This window comes from Triticum dicoccoides, chromosome 7A (assembly GCF_002162155.2).
Source record: "Triticum dicoccoides isolate Atlit2015 ecotype Zavitan chromosome 7A, WEW_v2.0, whole genome shotgun sequence".
Classification (NCBI taxonomy): Eukaryota; Viridiplantae; Streptophyta; class Magnoliopsida; order Poales; family Poaceae; genus Triticum; species Triticum dicoccoides.
This window is the reverse complement of record NC_041392.1, coordinates 16849519-16869326: the sequence shown is the minus strand read 5'-3', so window position 1 is coordinate 16869326 and position 19808 is coordinate 16849519. Positions and strand designations below refer to the sequence as shown.

The 19808-nt window shown below is 44.2% G+C and overlaps 1 long non-coding RNA gene and 1 pseudogene across 1 annotated transcript; one reads left to right on the top strand and one right to left on the bottom strand.

Moving 5' to 3' along the window:
- Positions 1–1511: 1511 nt before the first annotated feature.
- LOC119329368 lies at positions 1512–2933 on the bottom strand. The gene is made up of 3 exons (XR_005159468.1): positions 2809–2933; positions 2557–2729; positions 1512–1576 (listed from the first exon to the last, which is right to left on the bottom strand). It is a non-coding gene; the product is annotated as an uncharacterized LOC119329368 (long non-coding RNA).
- Positions 2934–11946: 9013 nt separating this feature from the next.
- On the top strand, positions 11947–16741 carry LOC119329366 (annotated as a pseudogene).
- The last annotated feature ends 3067 nt before the right edge of the window (positions 16742–19808 follow it).

Below are 19808 nucleotides of genomic sequence, written 5' to 3'. Positions count from 1 at the left end.
GGTACTTGTGGGTCCAAACGACTAAGATCGGTAGTTGTAGGCCCGGACGATTAAGATCGATGCTTATGGGTCCAAACGACTAAGAGCGATACTTGTGGGCCCGAACCACTAAAATCGGTACTTGTGGACCTTGGTGAAGATGATCGATACTAATGAGCCCGAACGAGTAAGATCGTTACTAGTGAGCCCGAACAAGTAACATCGGTACTTGTAGGCTCGGACTGCTAAGATGGATACTTGTGGGCCCGAACCATTAAGAGAGATACTTTGGATCCGAAGGACTAAGATCTGTTCTTGTGGATCCAGACGACTAAGATCGGTACTTGTGGACCCTGGTGAGTAAGATCGATATTAGTGAGCCCGAACGAGAAAGATCGATACTAGTGACCCTGAACGAGTAAGGTCAGTGCTTGTAGGCTCGGACTAATAAGATCAATACTTGTGGGCCCGAACCACTAAGAGCGATACTTATGGGTCCTTCTAAGTTTGGTACTAGTGAGCCCGAACGAGTATGATCATTCTGCACGCAGAGAGAACTTAAGAACGAGGATGATGTTGAATGGTTCATTAGTAGGCTTTAAGTTTTTGTTAGTAGGCTTTGAATTTTTGTCTTCCATATTCGCACGGGTCAGGATGAAAGGTATCCTTAGTGACATTCACTTCAAGTTTTGTTCTCCAAAGGATGAAATGATGTGAGAATCTTTTTTATCTATGTTTCAAATCGTCATATTATAATTTCCAATATATCTCGAGTTTCAACCTTCTCTCGAACTGAACCACTTTGCGAATACTGGTTTTCCCTTCAAATTTCCACTTAAAAGAGTGTTGCCTGCACAAACATATCATTTACACTAAACTGGAACATGCGTGCCTCCAACAGTGCTTTTACATTAAACTGTAATTTTTTTCCTGATATGACAGTGTTAGCTTTAGTAAACTATAGGTTGTAAGTGTGACAATATTTTAGTAAAACTTCTACTGATGATCGTCACCCATTAACTCCACACCTGATTCCTTTGTGCAGCTAGCCATTCTCAGTCTCGGGACATGACCGAATCACAAACCACAGTAACCTGAACCTTGAACATCCTGCGGATCATCTGTCCACTCAAACTTCTCATCACGAAGCAGCAAATCATTTCCTGCTCATCATGAAGTAGCAAATCAGTTCTGTGCTAGACCACCCATCGCGTGCGTCCACTCATGGCTCACAAAAACATAAACAAAAGTTGGTAATATATATAAGCATCCTATTCTAGACCTCCAGATCCCATGCCAAGAAAACTGCACAGAGGTGAAGGCTGGTGAAAAACTAGACATGAAGCCTTTTTGTCAGCTAAGTTTAAGTTGATTCAGACAACGCTCGCAACAAAGGGAGAGGATGAACAATGATGGCACTATGTACCCTTTTTCATTCATGGACATGATATGAGAGCAATGCGGGTATTCATGGCCCCCATTTTTTTCCCAAGCTTTTAGACTGCAAACAGAGAAGTAAAATTGTGCCAAGGACTACTGATCATTGTTGTCTGAAAACACGGGAGAGAGATCAGAGTTCAGAGAACATCGTCAACACCTGCAAAGGACAGAGGACAACGAATCACATTTTTGTTCAACCCACTACCCATTTTTGTTCTAACAAGGAAAATTATGTCACTAAGAAAATCAATAACAATCTAGCTATTGCAGTGTCCTGCTATGTAGCATGCAATCAACCATTGAAGTTTTCATCGAAACAGGTCACATTCTTATGCTGATTGGAAGTAATGATCCTGACAGGTCGAAAATAATGATCACTCATCCTACAGGTCGGAAATAATGATCAATGAGGTGCTACATGTCGGAAATATAGTACACTTCTTGCTTTTCACTCATCCTACAGACCAGAAATAATGGTCAATGAGATGCAGCTGCAGGTAAGTTTGTCACAACATGATATTTAATATCGTAATAAACTATAATTGGCATGAACTCTGGGTGATCCACACAGCTATAGTAAGTTAGGTAGTAACCAATTTATTCTAGTTGCAGCCAGCACAAAGAGAAAAACAACTAGTTATTAATAACAGTGGCGAATCTTATAGAATCTATGCTTAGAAGCCAACTCTTGCATGCTCTAACAGATAAATAGCAAAATAAGGAATTTCAGCAGCAACAAAAAGCATTAGAGTCCGCTCGATTAAACATACAAAAGTCAATGGTTAATTAATATGTCAGGAAATTTGGATGACCGGACATATCTTGCAGAATATACTTGCTAAATTATGCAATACCTGTATGGTAAAAAAGGTGGTTAGGACTATGAGGGAAACAATTTAGTGCACTTGTCTTTTTTGTCTAACAATGTTCTTATTTGTGCAATAGCCCTATCCAGAAACAATGAGATCCTTTTCTAGTTTTATGGTATTAATAGTTGCTAGATCAAATATAGTAGTTAAATATTCTTGAAAATTCCTTATGTTAGAGTGGAAGCTTTGGAAAGTTAGTACTAAGGAGCTAGATGAAGGGGAAGAAACTAAAGGATTAACTAGGCAGATAAAGATAAATTGTGCATACTTTTCTAGTCAGTTGCGGGGAGGTCTAGATCCAGTTGCTCCCAACCTCATGAAGCTAACAATATGTTGCAGTCTCTGACCAATCTCCAGTTGCATCCCTGCTCGCCCGCCGTAGCACTTACAACTGCGGCTCCTTCATCCTCCCTGTCCTCATATCTCTTGATTAGTTGGGATCTGCAGATAGTACTGATATGATATAGAGACAGCAGATGCAAACAATATAATTTTTTTACTACAAATAGAAGCGTAATACCTAAACGGATCAATGTAGAAGAGAAGACCAAACTGGCAATAGCAGCTGGAGTTATGTTGGAGATGGAGCAGTAAGGTCATTCCATGCTCACGGCGTCCAAAAAAAATGCTCAGGGCGTCTCCTTCCACCCCACCCTTGCCGTTGTACTCCACCATGCTCCTCCACGTCCCTGAGGATCCTGCACCGGGCGGCATGCACGGCAGTGGATGCAGCCTCGGTGCCTTCACCGCGGACCCGCTCGCGCCGTTTCACGATTCATGAGGGACCCGGCGGGAACGGGAGCGGGAGATTAATCCGAGGGCCAAGGAGGAGACCTTCTGGGGAAGGGGCGCTGATGGCGGGAGAAGCTGGAAGTCGTGGTCGGAGCCGCTGGCAGGCGAAGTGGCGGCGGCCGCCGGCGGCTCTAGGGTTAGCATCGCCCGCAAGGAGGGTGAGAGGATTCGGAATGAGGGATGGACTGTCTTGGGCCTTGCTTGGCGTGGGCACGCTCGATGCTTCAACGCGGGACAAATAGGACTATTATACCCTTATTATAAAAAATAATACTTTTAAGTGAGTTCTTCAGATCTAACGGACAGAAAAATCTTAAGGTGGAGTTACGTGAAATTACGAGGCGTAACTCGCCAACCACCCTTAAAGAGCTCAAACATTATATAACAATAGAGGACTGAACTAAAAATAATTGCTTAAAATTAAAAACAGAAAACCTAAACCACAAAATATTAGAAAGGGAATGGTCAATAAAACACTTACAGACTTGTCGAATTGCTATTGTAAGCTAGGACCGTTCCTAGTGCTCGCCCCTAAGGAAAAGGTGAAGTGAACTGCCATCCATCCTTCTTAAGGAAAAGATGCCCCCCAGCTATTAGAGCATATATACTATAGTAACCAGCGGTAATTTCTAAAGTTTCTAGTTGAGAACAATCTTTCGGTTGATATTACTTCTTGTTTGCCAAGGTTTTTTGTATGTCAAGTATTACAGACCAAACGCTTCGAATTCCTTGAGTTAGAACTCTGAAGACCAGAGTACTTCTTTTAGCACAAATAAAACAGAGAATGAAAGGCCCCTCATTGATGTTGACAGTGTATTTAGGATTTTGTGGAATCAGAATAAGTAATGTGTTGTGTAGATCAAAATGTAGTTGATCAATCCACATTTAGTTTCAAAGTTTTCGTTTCTTAACAGGTCCTCGCTGTTTTACCTTTCCAACTGATAAAACCTCACAGTTTTACCCCTGAATTGTGAAATTATTTCTAGTCCAAAGACTGCATCATGCAAATAAACTGTGAATCAAGAAACTCCTGGTTCTCAACTAGAAACTTTAGAAATTATTGCCCCAAGCAAGAGAGCAAAGCAATCGATGTTGGGCGGCTCATGTGGAGGGCTCTTAGCTGCATCCCACCGCGGACAGGCATCCGAGAATACAGAAACTCCGCATCCTAGTAAAGATCTAGCAAAACACAATATATTAATATGTGTCAGTACGATTGCTCATTTGGTCCTATCATCAAACATGAATGTATCTAAAAAGAATCTAACTATTATACCTATATTTGCACGTACATGACAAAGAAAAGGGAAAAGTACGGTACTTAGGGGACTTGAGTATGCGATAACCAGAGCAGGCAGATGTATGCATGGTCCGTCTCGCCATGGCCGAGCCGAGATCAGCGGAGGGGTCATGGGCGGGGATTCTTCTCCTGACTTGTATTGCGCTTCATTACTCTTTGATGTTTCTCCCATCCTCTCGCAGATCTGGAGATGAACCGTGTGTGTCGTAGGTGCTCGCAACGGTGTACATCAGGTTGCAGCATAGCGATGTAGCCTGCAGGAGAAGCAGAAAGGGGTGGGGAGGGTTGGAGAAGAAGCTGGAGAGGCGTGTAGACTGTGGAGGGAAGTGCTGGAATTTAGTCTATTTTAGGACAGCCCAATAACTATTTCAGAAATTCCTAAATAAATTCTAGAGGCCCACTTAGCCCATTTGTGCAAAGTAAGGGATACTACTAAAGTTTAGTCCCACATTGCTAGTTTAGTGAGAGTTGGACCTCCTTATAAGGGAGGTTCTTTCCTCACTTGTATGAGCATGAGAACAAGAGGGACATCCACGCGCGCTCCTCCTCCGCCGCCGCGCCGCGCCGCGCGTTGCGGGAATGAGCCGAGCCGATGTCTAATTTTTGCCACACACTAGTGGGTATACGAAAGGTCACTTGGGAGCTGAAAAGTTCCTGCTGCTCACTTTTCAGCTCCGTGATCTCAAATCTCGTTCTCGTTTCCCTCACAACCTCGTATTGCTACACACCTAGGGAGCAAGAGGAGTGTTTCTTGTTCTAGTGTTTGCCCTAGATATGGTAGACTCTGCTTCATATATGAAACTTCCAGTCCCACAAGTTCAAGAACAAGGGAAAGTTTGATGGTAAAGCAAAGTTTGATGGAAAGAACAAGGTTGTGCAACACACGAACTTCAAAAAGAAGAATGACAAGAAGAAAGGTGCTTGTCATGTGTGTGGGGATCCTGATCATTGGGCTCCTAGTTGCCCTAATCGCTATGACAAGCGTCATCCTGGGAAAGGCGGCAAGACCGCTAATGTTGTTATTGGAGACACTGACATGAAGGATGCTGGGTATGGTATATTTCCCACTATTCTTTCAGTATGTCATTCTCCTGATTGGTTGATTGACACGGGTGCTAATGTGCATGTATGCGGTGATATTTTCATGTTTTCGTCTTATCAGACCGCAGGGACTTCAACCGTGCTGATGGGCAACGGTTCAAGTGCTTCTGTTCATGGTGTTGACACGGTTGATCTGAAGTTTACTTCGGGGAAGATCGTGCGGCTGAAGAACATGCATTATGTCCCCTCCATCAATAAAAATCTTGTTAGCGGATCTCTTCTGTGTAGAGATGGCTATAAGCTTGTCTTTGAGTTGAATAAATTTGTAATATCCAAGTATGGAACCTTTGTTGGTAAAGGCTATGAGTCAGGAGGTCCGTTTCGTTTATCCTTATCAAATGTTTGCAATAAAGTTGTTAATCATATTTGCAACAATAGTGAATCAAATATGTGCCATTCACGTCTTTGTCATGTTAACTTTGGTTGCATGTCGCGACTAGCGAAGTTGAACTCAATCCCTAATTTCACCACTGTCAAGGGATCTAAGTGTCAAGTGTGTGTGCAAGCTAAGCAACCTCGTAAGTCTCACGTGACTGCGGAGACGAGAAATCTTGCACCACTAGAACTTATACATTCAGATCTATGTGAAATGAATGGTGTTTTGACAAAAGGTGGAAAGAAATATTTTATGAGTTAATTGACGACTCCACTAGATACTGCCGTGTGTATCTTCTGAAATCCAAGCATGAGGCTTTGAACTTTTTCAAGATCTATAACGCTGAAGTGGAAAACCAACTTGATCGAAAGATCAAGAGGCTTAGGTCCGACCGTGGTGGAGAGTATTTTTCCAATGAATTTGATGCTTTTTGTGCGGAACATGGTATAATCCATGAGAGGACGCCTCCCTACTCACCTCAGTCAAATGAGGTGGCCGAAAGAAAGAACCATACTCTAACTGATTTGGTTAACGCCATGTTAGACACATCGGGTCTCTCCAAGGCATGGTGGGGGGAGGCGATATTGACAGCATGTCATGTCCTAAATCGAGTCCTCATAAAGAACAAAGAGATAACTCCATTCGAGAAATGGGAGAAGAAAAGGTTAAAACTCTCTTATCTGCGAACATGGGGTTGTTTGGCGAAAGTCAATGTTCCAATTCTAAAGAAGCGGAAGCTTGGACCAAAGACTGTGGATTGTGTTTTCCTGGGATATGCTTTTCATAGCATTGGCTATAGATTCTTGGTTGTAAAATCTGAGGTACCTGACATGCATGTTGGTACGATCATGGAGTCGAATGATGCGACTTTCTTTGAAGATATCTTTCCTATGAAGGATATGACCACCTCAACTAATCAGGAGATGCCTAGTTCATCGAATCAGGAACCAGTTACAATTACCAAATCTGCCATTTTGATGGAACACTTTGAAAGTCCTGCGGAGGAGAACAATGAAGTTCCTACTAGGACCAAGAGATAGAGGACTGCAAAGTCCTTTGGTGATGATTTTCTTGTGTATCTCATAGATGACACTCCCAGTTCTATTTCAGAGGCCTATGCATTTGAAGATGCTGACTACTGGAAGGAAGCGGTTCGTAGAGAGATGGATTCCATCTTGGCGAATGAAACTTGGGACATAATTGATCGTCCTTATGGGTGCAAACCTATAGGATGCAAATGGATATTCAAGAAGAAGCTTAGGCCTGATGGTACTATCGAAAAGTACAAGGCTCGGCTCGTGGCTAAGGGTTATAGCCAAAAGGAAGGTGAAGACTTCTTTGGTACTTACTCACCTGTGGCTCGACTGACCACTATTCGAGTTCTACTTTCACTAGCTGCCTCACATGGTCTTCTCGTTCATCAAATGGATGTTAAGACTGCTTTTCTAAATGAAGAGTTGGATGAGGAAATTTATATGGAACAACCAGATGGGTTTGTAATAGATGGTCAGGAAGGGAAAGTGTGCAAGTTGCTGAAGTCTTTCTATGGACTCAAGAAAGCATCCAAACAGTGGCATGAGAAGTTCGAAAGAACTTTAACAGCTGCAGGCTTTGTTGTGAACGAAGCTGACAAATGTGTGTACTGATTTGCTTTGCTTGTATGTTGATGACATACTGATTTTCAGAGCAAATCTGAATGTTATGAAGGAGGTCAAGGATTTTCTATCTCGCTGTTTTGAGATGAAGGATTTAGGAGTGGCTGATGTCATTTTGAACATCAAGTTGTTGAGAGATGATGATGGTGGGATTACATTGCTTCAATCTCACTATATGGAAAAGATCTTGAGTCGCTTTGGCTATCGTGACTGCAAGCCCTCTCCAACACCATATGATGCTAGCGTGCTGCTTCGAAAAAATCAAAGAATTGCTAGAGATCAATTGAAGTATTCTCAGATTATTGGCTCGCTTATGTACTTAGCCAGTGCTACAAGACCTGACATCTCTTTTGCTGTTAGCAAACTGAGTCGGTTTGTCTCAAAACCAGGAGATGTGCATTGTAAAGCTCTAGAGAGAGTTTTGCGTTATTTGAAAGGCACTGCGAATTATGGAATTCACTACACCGGGCAGCCAAAGGTGCTTGAAGGGTATAGTGACTCAAACTGAATCTCACATGCTGATGAGATAAAGGCCACGAGCGGATATGTATTCATTCATGGAGATGGCGCTGTTTCTTGGAAGTCTTGCAAGCAGACCATCTTAACGAGGTCAACAATGGAAGCAGAACTCACAGCACTAGATACAGCTACGGTCGAAGCAGATTGGCTTCACCGGCTCTTGAATGACTTGTCGGTGGTTGAGAAACCTGTACCGGGTATCCTTATGAACTACGACAATCAAACTGTGATCACTAAAGTGAGCAACTCAAAGGATAACATGAAGTCATCAAGACACGTTCAGAGAAGGTTAAAGTCTGCCAGAAAAATGAAAAACTCTGGAGTTATTGTATTGGATTATATCCAAACGTCTAAAAATCTGGCAGATCCTTTTACTAAGGGTCTATCACGTAATGTGATAGATAATGCATCGAGGGAGATGGGTATGAGACCCACAATATGAGTTGTTCACAGTGGTAACCTATTCTTTGTGATCAGAGATCCCGTGAATTAGATGTGGAAGACAAGCTATTGGTCAACTGGGAGGAGAGTATCCTTACTATTAAAAATACCACTCCATGAATATGCAATACTCTCCTAATCTGCATGGCAGGTTGATGTATATCTTAATGTGTTCTAAGTGGCTCTTTGAAGCAGAGATGTTGTCCTGCAGAACATCTTTTGAAGAACGTGCCTATATGAGTCTGATTGTTAAACGTCGCAATCTATGAGAGTAGGGTTCTCTCTAGTAAACTCATGAAAGGTCTCGGAGTATGACGCATAAGCTCCACCCGCGAGGAAGACCCACGGTAGCCACGTATCGGTCAAGGCTTTATGTGAAGCTAGATTCGCAGAAAACTTGCAGTTCAAGGCCCAGTCCACTGTCCAAGTTGCTTACTAATGTAGCATAGAGTTCTAGGGGGAAGTTCAACTTAACAGTCTCCACTGTAGTACCGGTATATAAAACAGTGTTTTGGAAGCAAAGGCAAATTTTGTGTGCCTCTGGGATCTGGTGGGGGATTGCTGGAATCTAGTCTATTTTGGGACAGCCCAATAACTATTTCAGAAATTCCTAAATAAATCCTAGAGGCTCACTTAGCCCATTTGTGCAAGGCATGGGATACTACTAAAGTTTAGTCCCACATTGCTAGTTTAGTGAGAGTTGGACCTTCTTATAAGGGAGGTTCTTTCCTCACTTGTACGAGCATGAGAACAAGAGGGACATCCACGCGCGCTCATCCTCCGCCGCCCGCCTCGCCACGCCTCGCCACGCCGCGCCGCGCCGCGCCGCGGGAATGAGCCGAGCCGATGTCTAATTTTTGCCACGCACTACGGGTATACGAAAGGTCACTTGGGAGCTGAGAAGTTTTTGCGGTAGTGGATAATGAATACGAACGGCGCACCTCTTCGCGTGCTGCCTGTTCACTTCGTCTCCCTCCGTTGCTTAACCTTCCGTCGCACCCTGTTCGCGTCCCTCTCCTGTGCCTATATAAGAGAGGTCGCTCCTCTCCAGAGAGATACATCAGAAGGTCCTCTTCCTCTCGCCACACAGTTCCTGAGCACTGCGCTGCTGCTACAATCTTCCCCATCCCGGCTTGCGGCGTGCACCGCAGGTCGGGACAGTAGGCCTCCGAAACCACACCTTTTGAGTCCTGTACGGGAGAAGGGTGATAAGGTTTTTGGGGAGTGCTCCGCGCGACTACTGACTTCTTCGTCACGGACGCCCCGGACTCCGACGACTACTTCCCCGACGACGACTTCTTCCTCGACGTCGACAACCTCATCAACGACATGGCTGGAGAGGATGTCGACCCCAAGTCCAGTGCTTCTGCTGCTGTTGTCCTGTACGTGTTCTTTCTCTTTCTATTAGAGGTCCTGCTACAGTTTCTTGTTCTAGTGTTTGCCCTAGATATGGTAGACTCTGCTTCATATATGAAACTTGTCCTACTGTCTGCTCTAGATAAACTTGGTTATAGTTCCTATATGCAGATGTTATTTACCTTCTTTCTGTCAGATCACATGACTAGTTTTGTCACTGTGATATTAGTCATGCTTTATCTAATATTTCTGTTAATAAAATCATTTGGTAAATTGCTCATATTTCCAACAGGAAGGAGAGGCGATGTGCTGGTACGCGGATGGTGTGATTTGAAGAGATAGGAGAGACGAAGAGGAAAAGGTGTGGAGAAGATGTAAAAGCACCATGATGGGAATCAACACAACAACAGATTGCCTTTGTGTGCGTGAGCAGAGGAAAAGGCAAATCTTGATGCTCGAGGGGACGTACTGGTGCGCGCGGGGAATAAGACAGTAATTATAGCACCAGTAGCTACAACGCTTACAATGACTCACTCGGAAAAGGGAGGGGAGTTGGGGGGAGGAAGATGGGACTGATAGTTCAAAAGAAACTGTGAACGAAATGCATCTGTGGGTGGAGATTCGCTGACTTGGTTGTATGGCTGCGCTGATGTGGATAGCTTCTTTATGTATATAGGATGATGTGGCACATCGCTGGTGTGGACAGTATGCATGGTGAAAAAATTGGGAATAGTGGGGAGCAATTTCTTAAAAATGGTAGATTCATAGTTCATAAGAATTAAGGAAGTTACCAAAAAAAAAAAGGAATCAAGCAAGCTGGGTCATTTCAACCCAACTATAAAATGCGTTGGCTTCTGCAATAGATATTTTCCTTGGCTAAACGGAATCGATCAAAGTTTAACAAGCACCTCAGTCACGCGTTCGGTAGTCCCATGTTGTGAATGGTGGCAGACCGTGTAAAGGACACTCAAGTAAAGTTGATGTGAAGTGAAGTGAAGTTGAAAGCTAGCCACTACGCTCTGAGCTGAGCCACACGGGTCACCAGTAAAACAGTAAGATTCCCACTAGGCTCTATGCTGCTTTTTTGCCCTGCAACACTTAATTTCGCTTTCCAGAGAACAATAGTACTACTTGCCGGACGAGAAAAAGCAACGGCTACCATTTGAGCATGCAATAAGAAAAGGGGAAAGAGAATGGAAATTGCTTTTGGATGCCGAGCTACATGAAGGCCTTCAAATTGGAAATTCAAAATTCATGAAAATTCATATTTTTACATCTCAAAAAAATTCTGAAAAAAATACAGACAAACGTGAGGCATAAAGCACAAGTGTGTAAATTTTCAAGACGAAATTTACTGAAATGAGGGCTGTGCAAAAAAAATTGAGGTTTTTTAACACATGATACTATTCATCATCCCAGACCATGAATTTGTCTTTTTTTATACAGGTCGCATTTTAACGTATTTCATCCTGAAATTTTACACATATACACCTCACATCCGGAAATTTTACACATCCTACCCTCATTTCCTTTGGCATTATAGTTCTGCTCTTTGAACTGCTACCAACGTAGCTTTTGCAGGTTTCGTTTGAGATGACTTTTGTGGAGTCAGTTCAAGCATGCACCAAAACGATCAACCTTCAGGCTTTAGAACAGTGTAGGATGGCAAATCAATTCCAGCTCGTAATTAAGAATTAGGGAGTCAACCTTGCCTGAAGCATATTCGTTCAAGCTTATTTGCTTTGCTTTATATCCTATGCTCTACTTTTGCTTTGGGGACGCTTTTTCAGTGATGCAAATGGCAACCCTTCACGAGCATCCAGCTTTGTTAAAGGCTTAAAGATGATGCCTTTGCCTTCCATCTTGTCAGTGGAGGATTGCTCTCTACGCTGGGCTGAACATGTACTCATTCTGCGTGTGCGGTGCTCAAGCATCTTTTCTTTTCGTCGCGTGCCTGTGTAGGCCCAGTACCAGTGTAGCTAAGCTGGTTTTCCAAATACTCCCTCCGTCCCAAAATAGATGACTCAACTTATACATGGTTGAGTCATCTATTTTGCAACGGAGGAAGTAATATTTAACGAGGCATCAAAATAGCTATATATACACGGTTGAGGGCAACCTGCAAGCTACACTGGCACGGCCTTGTGATCTAGCCCCCAATAACCAAATCCCACTTATCAGTTGAGAGCAGAACCGGCGGGATATGGGGGAGACGGTGCTGAGCATGGCGCGGTCCATGCTGAACGCCGCCATCAGCAAGGCTGCCTCTGCCGCCGACGACGAAATGAGCCTCCTCATGGGTGTGAGGAAGGATATCTGGTATGTTGGAATTGACCTTATTTTGTTCAGGTCATAGACTTCCATATAGCCTCTCTTAAATGTATATTGCAAAAATAACATCCGACATCCTTTATTTTTTGGTTATCACGGAAAATCTCTCTTGTCGGATGAACACTGGTTGGTTATATTAATGCCTGAAACAGAAACACGGTTTACTCGACTCACATAAGAATGACACCAAATAGTCATGGTAGGCTTGAAATCACTTCATAGAGGTGCAGATAATTTTTTGCGTCTATCGTTGCGTGTTACAAGCGATGGGAATGACAGTAATCATGTTCTTGATTAAGTTTCTTTTGAACCATTGTTTGGCAGGTTTATCAAAGATGAGCCAGAGACGATGTAGGCATTCCTGGTGGCAGCTGAAGGAATGAAGGAGAAAGACATGCTACTTAAGGTGTGGCGAAGCAAGTAAGGGACATGTCGTACAATATTGAAGATTGCCTTGGTGAATTCATGGTGCATGTGGCAAGTCAAAGCTTGTCGCGAAAGCTAATGAAGCTCAAGGACCGCCACCGAATCGCGATGCAAATCCGTGATCTCAAATCAAGAGTTGAGGAAGTGAGTAGCAGGAACACCCGGTACAACCTTATTGATAAGAACCATATCACTAGAAACATTGATGAGAGGGATTCTTGCATGGAAGATATTCGCAACCAGTCAGCTAGCAACATCGATGAAGCCGAACTTGTGGGGTTTTCCAATCACAAACAAGAGTTAATAAGGCTTATTGATGACAACGTCAACAATGGCCCTGTTCGGGTAGTATGTGTCATTGGCATGGGTGGTTTGGGTAAGACCACTATTACAAGGAAGGTTTATGAAAGTACAAGAAACTTTTCATGTTGTGCTTGGATCACTGTCTCGCAGTCATTTTTCAGGATGGAGCCTCTCAAAGTTATGATCAAAGAACTCTTTGGTGACGACGAACTCAAGGAGCAACTTGACGGGAAGGTGGTGCGAGAAGAGAATCTTGCTAGCTACCTCAGAGAAAAGCTACTTCAGAAGAGGTACTTTGTTGTTCTTGACGACTTATGGAATATAGATGATTGGAAGTGGATCAAAACTATTGCTTTTCCAAGTAGTAACAACAAAGGTAGTCGGATAATGGTAACAACCAGAGATGTTGGCTTAGCTGAGGAGTGTATCTTGGAATCTTCTGGATCACTTATCTACCACCATCAACCATTAGAAACAAATGATGCCATAAAATTACTATTAAGGAAGGCGAGGAAATGTGAGGAAGACATGAAAAAAGATGAGGACATGAGGGTCATAGTTGCTAAGATAGTAAAAAAGTCTGGACGGTTACCTCTAGCTATACTCACAATAGGAGGCATGCTTGCCACCAGAGAGGTTAGTGAGTGGAAAAGTATATATAACCAGATCCCCTTAGAGCTAGAGAGCAACCGAAGCCTTGAAGCAGTGAGGAGGATGGTTAGCATGAGTTACAACCACTTGCCCTCCCATCTTAAGTCATGTTTTTTGTATTTAAGCATATTTCCAGAGGATTTTGAAATAAAAAGGAGGCGTCTGGTAGAAAGATGGATAGCCGAGGGCTTTGTCATTGCTAGAGTTGGGATGAGTGTTGAGGATGTTGGGAATAGTTGCTTTAATGACCTAATCAACCGGAGCTTGATCCAGCCATCAAGAGTGAACATAGAAGGAGTTGTGAAGAGTTGTCGAGTTCATGATATTGTTCGTGATGTCATGGTCTCAATTTGTAGAGATGAAAATTTTGCATGGTCTACATGGGACAATGTAACCGGAATAACAGTGGATAACTTTCGCCATGTAGCATACCAAGGCCGTTGGAGCCCAACTAAAGGCTTGGATTGGAACCATGTCCGATCATTCACTGTGTTTGGTGAGAGACCCAGGAAGCCGGCACCTTCACTATGTTCGCCTGACTTTAGGATGCTTAGAGTCTTAGATCTACATGATGCCAGTTTTGACATCAAACAAAAAGATATCAGCACCATAGGGGCGTTGCATCATTTGAAATATGTCAATGTTGGGTCTTCAAATGGAAGTGAAAACTATATTTACAAGATCCCAAGAACCATAGGGAAACTACAAGGCTTGCAGAGTTTGGACATGAGACATGGTAATATAACATCACTACCAACTGAGATCACTAAACTACAAAGCCTTCGTAGCCTCCGTTGCAGCGGAAATGGAGTGTGCGAATTTATACTTAGTTTACCCAATGATCTGGTTCACGTCAATATTCTGTATGCCTATTCTGTTCAATCCTTTAGCTCGTCCGATTGATCGTCCATTCCTTATGAGGGGCATTCACAAGGCATGGACTGGTCGCTTGTCCAATTCTGATGGTGTGAGGGTGCCTAGACGGATCAGTAACCTAAAGGAGTTAGAGATAGTAGAGATTGTGGATGTTGAACGGACAAGTAGAAAAGCAGTTAAAGAGCTCGGGGAGCTAATAAAGCTCAGAAAGTTGAGTGTGAGAGTTGGGGCAAGCAAGCAAAAGAGCAAGATACTCTGTACATCCCTTGAGAAGCTCACTTCCCTCCGCTCTCTTTGTCTCAGTGTGGATGTTAGTACATCTGGGAGAAGCGGTGCATCACTTAAGTGGTTGCAGTCTATTTCCTCACCTCCCCCTCTCCTGAAGAAGCTGAATTTGCGTGGTGATCTTGGGGAGATGCCTGACTGGTTTGGGGATCTGGAACATTTGGTGAAGATTGATTTAATGTTGAACAATTTGAAAGATGGAGATAAAAGCATGAAACTACTAGGCGCACTGCCCAAGCTCATGCTCCTTCGTCTTTCTTGGGATTCTTATGTCGAGGAGAAACTAGTTTTCAGAGCAGAAACATTCACAAATCTGAAGAGACTTAATATTTCATACATGGAGAAATTTACAGAGTTGGTATTTGAGGAGGGCACCTCGCTCCTGTTGGAAAAGATAGAAATCAGAGGGTGCAGTTTGCCATCGGGGATTAGTGGTATCAAACACCTTCCAAGACTCAAGGAGATTGGTCTGGAATATACTAGAGTTGCCAGGCTTGGTGTGCTGGAAGGTGGAGTCAACACACACCCCAACCATCCCGTGCTGCGACTTTCTGAGGATCGACGCTTCCATGACCTAGAAGCTACAGAGGAGTCATCCGTTCAAGGGCCTGCAGCGGGAGAGAGCTCACAAGATGCAGCAATACCGACCACAAGCGACAGGTGAGCTGTTGATTTCCCTTTGTTCAAGCAGTAGCTAGTAGCTACCAGATGAGATGTTTCGGTTCATCTCTCTTTTTATTGTCTCTTACAGCGAAGATGATCTGCGTTGATATATGCTGGCACCAGAGTCTATTTATCGCACCATGCTTCTGCACCCAAATCATCCGCATATATTTCCAAGGCTGCAGCCTGCAGGTGACTGGCTTTTGTACATCCATGGTCTTCTACTTAGATTTTCCTTTCAGCCAATATTTCCCCTCTTTTTGTACACAAGAAGAAAATAACACTCTGTTCTTTAAACATAAACCCCAAATTATTAGGGCATACAATCTGCCCTGTAAGTTGTTGCATGTCATCTGCAAACAGAACTACTACTTCTTTTTCAAATGGTCTGTTTGGTCTCGTAGACTCTCACCATTACCAATGGGGCTACCTCCTCTTGTCTTTTATAATTTGAAGCACCCCTTTTGTTTACACACTTTACAGGAAGTTAGGATTTCTCAACCTGGGACAAGCTGGAGCATGGCATGATTAAGCTCATGATGCAATTAATGCGACTTATGGCGGCACATTACCTGATTTTCCGATGAAGGTTGTATAATAGCAAGGTGCCAACTGGAGGAAGGTATAGTCCAATGGAAGTACCAGAGGTGGGCCGTGAGCACCGGCTAACCTCCTTTTCTTTCTGTATTTCAGTTTATAATTGTATATGCTGGGGAGAAATTAGTGCTCTCAATGTGGTAGTATTTCAAAATTTCAGGAATCTTGATATAACGGGGGAGCTGGAGCAACTCTCAGGTATATGAGGTCTGAGCAGGGTGCATGCCTCTGCAGCTGAAGTGAACAAAACATTTTAGCCATCCGGTGCTTGAAAAGGAAACTGAATGTTCTAAAGTGTGAACTGTGAACACACCATAAATGGTCAGTTCAGCTCCTTTTCGTTGTTGGCATGTTCACCATAAATGCTGCAATTGACCATCACGTTCAGCACTCCAAGTTCTCTAAGGGCTGCTGGCCTTTGAACTTTGATACGGTGCAAGATGAAGCTGAGAGGGACCTCGACGTTTCTACACTGCGAATGGAAGATGAGTGCATTGATCTTGGGGCTTTAGTGTAACGGAGGGGATTACCAAGTTGTGATGCGATTTTGAGCTCTCAGAAGGTTTACAGGTTGCAATTGTTGGCCCAGATGAAAATTTTGGTTCTTGGGGAACACCATGGAATGGATTAGATGATCAACGTGATGAAAAGACCTTCAATTTTTAATACAGACTTACTTTGCTTTCTAGTACTCTGTTTTTCTAGAGATGATTGATTGCTCTCCATTTGTTGCTGCCACTATGTGTGTGCTTGTTTGTAAACAGAGAATGATGATTGCATCTATTGTTATCCATTTTCTACAATTTCGAGTTGATGAAACAGTATGCCTGCTGCCCTATGGACTCTGCGATTTTCATCGATTCCGCTTTGCAAAATACAGTTTTGCAGCAAAAAAGGCCTCGAGCGTCGTGACGGTATCCGACATCCACAGTTTTATTTTGGAATGAGCAGTACTATTTTCCATCCATAGTTAATGACCATGTTTGCGCACTGTCGGCTGTTTCTTAGACCGCGGGGAGCCTGCAGGCTGAACGGAGCAGTCAGTAGACTGAGTGAGATACATTCTGGGATGTTAGTGCCTATCCGAGGCAATCGCCGGATCATTTATGCGTCCCTCAAGCTCTATCCTCATCAGTATGCCAACAGCATGAACATAAAAGAGCAACAATCAAAATGCTGTACGATATTGCTGGACTGACCTTTGGATAGGTACTCAACCCCTTTGGATTGAATTCCGGGAGCTGTACGATATTGCTGTTAACACCGCGGCATCGGTGGCAGATGTGCTTGATGCGACGCCTCCGACGATTCAGTTCAAGCGAGAGCTCAACGGACCCGAGCAGGCTAGCCTTGTGACCTTGATGCACTTAATTGAATCGGTGGGCCTCTCGGATCAGCCTGATTCGGTGAGTTGGGCGCTCACCAACTCCGGGAAATTCTCGGTGAAGTCCTTATATCGCAAGTTGTGTCAAGGGTCGACACAGCCGGTGATCGCAGGCCTGTGGAAAGCGCGGATGCCTTTGAAGATCAAACTTTTCATTTGGCAACTGTATCGCGATAGGCTTCCCACTTCCTTGAATGTTGCCAAACGCAATGGGCCGGCTACGGGCCCGTGTGCCTTATGCGGGGAGCCGGAGGACGCCAATCATGCTTTCTTTCGGTGCCCTTTAGCAAGGTTTGCATGGAGTGCCGTTCGGACAGCGGCTGGGGTCCTTTGGGACCCGCGTTCGGCGCTGGAGCTCTTCAACCTCCTTGCCGGGATCAAGGGCTCTGCTTTCCGGGTCATGTGGAGTTGTGTCGGGGCGCTTCTCTGGGCCTTATGGCTTACTAGGAACAAATTCACTATAGAAGGATGTTTTCCTAATCATCCTGCTAATATCATCTTCAAATGCAACCTTCTATTGCAGCAGTGGAGTCCGTTGGGGAGGCGCAACGATGCTGAGCTGATCAAGACTGCCCACCAACGACTAATGCAAGTGTATGCGATGGCTAGGGAGCCATGATTTTTCGTGCATTTTGTTGCCTGACGAGCCTGCGTGCTTTGTACGGGCTTAGCCCTGTAATCTCGATTGGCGTCTTGTTAGCTTCATCTGAACTTTCGTGTCTAAGCTGCTAGGCTTTTGGTGATTTGTACTTAGTTTTGATGTGGTATGCTGCCGTTGGGGCTTTATTAATTTAAAGCCGGACGCATCTGGCGTCTTCGTTCTAAAAAAAAAACAATCAAAATGCTCGAGAATTTCCCAGAACCACTCTTAGGCAGAGATTTGATGGTTTAGAATTTAAAATCGCCCGACGTACAGGCCCTGTCCAATAAGGCGTGCATGCTCATGAGCCAAGTGCCATTAGGGGTTCAGACTTGTGAAGAAAATCAGCAGCTACACGAAAAAGTGGGGACTTGCTGCAGCAGGATAGCTGCAAGCCTGCAACCATGAACATGAGCAATGCCGACCGAGCACTAGCTTAGATTGTTCTCTCAGTTTAAAAAAAGGTAGGTGGGTGAGCGTGCAGACCTCATGCCGAGACCGGCTGCTGGTGCTACCGGCGGCCGTGCTCTTCAGTGGCTGTGGCTTCCTCCGGCTATGGAAGCATGCCGCGTCTGTCGCCTCTATTCGTCGCCGGGAATCGCCGCGGCGTTGGTCGATCGATGCGTCCGTCTTCTTTTTTAGGCATCGATGCGTCCGACTTAACCCGGGCCTGGCACAAGTTTTGTCTTTTGAGGGTTGGACCTGGTACAACTTGACATGGGCTTCCCGACTGAAGAAGAGCCACCATACAACCAGGCTGGTACTACAGGCCCAAATTGCTCCTAGTACAGATGAGCCTTTTCAACGATAAACCTCCTCGGTTGCAGAGCAACTAATTGAAGAATGCTCGTTTGGGCTAAGAGCGCATCACTTGGCGCGTTCTCAGCTGTCGCTACGTCTCGCGTTCTGGGCGCTCAGTGGCGGAGCTAGCAAATTGTCGAAGCCTGGGCACGACGCAAACTAAAATTTACTTTGGTCTATCAACACCAGAAGTATTATATATTTAGGTAAACATCATGTGTAATATGCACACTAATATTTCATACATCATATCAATAAATTAAAACATGAGATACAATTTACCAAATAAAATTCCAATCTCCGATGTTCATCCTTGTGCACAGATGAGAATCTACAAGATACAACTCATTATCAAATAATTAAATTTCCATTGAATTGAAGTGCAAAAAAAAGAGAATCTACAAGATACAACACATTACCAGATTATAGAATTTTCATTGAATTGAAGTGCCGATCATGACGAATACAAGCACCATCCGTCGGAGCCGATGTGGAATTTACACAAGGGGCTGCCGCTTTGACTTTCGCGCTTAGCCTGATTAGGCCCAGGCGTGCATCATCTCTTGCGATCTTGCTGACCGCCAGTGCTCCGTCAGTCCACCTCGCCGGTCGCCGCGTTCAACCGCCAGAGTTGCTAGGGCACGTCATGCGGCGTGGCGCACAGACGAATAGGCGTGCGAGGTAGCCGCCCAGGCGAGGCGAGCGATGAGGCCACCGGCCTCCTGATCGATGGATTCACATGCACGATCTGATTACCTATTATTATGGCCCATGTAGGGAAATTAATGGATGGGCCTTTGACGTGGGTAAGCTCAAGAGGCAAAAATAACATCCAAAGTAGCCCAATTTGTGAACCAGATGTATTTTTAGCGTATATTGTACGTATTCACAGATTGTGACTCTGGCGCTTGGAAAATTGGCAGCGCTTGAGCCCGGGCACGTGCCCGGGGTGCCCGGACGGTAGAATCGCCCCCTGTGGGCACTACCTCCAGATTTTATTTTTTCTATTTTTTCCGAACGCGT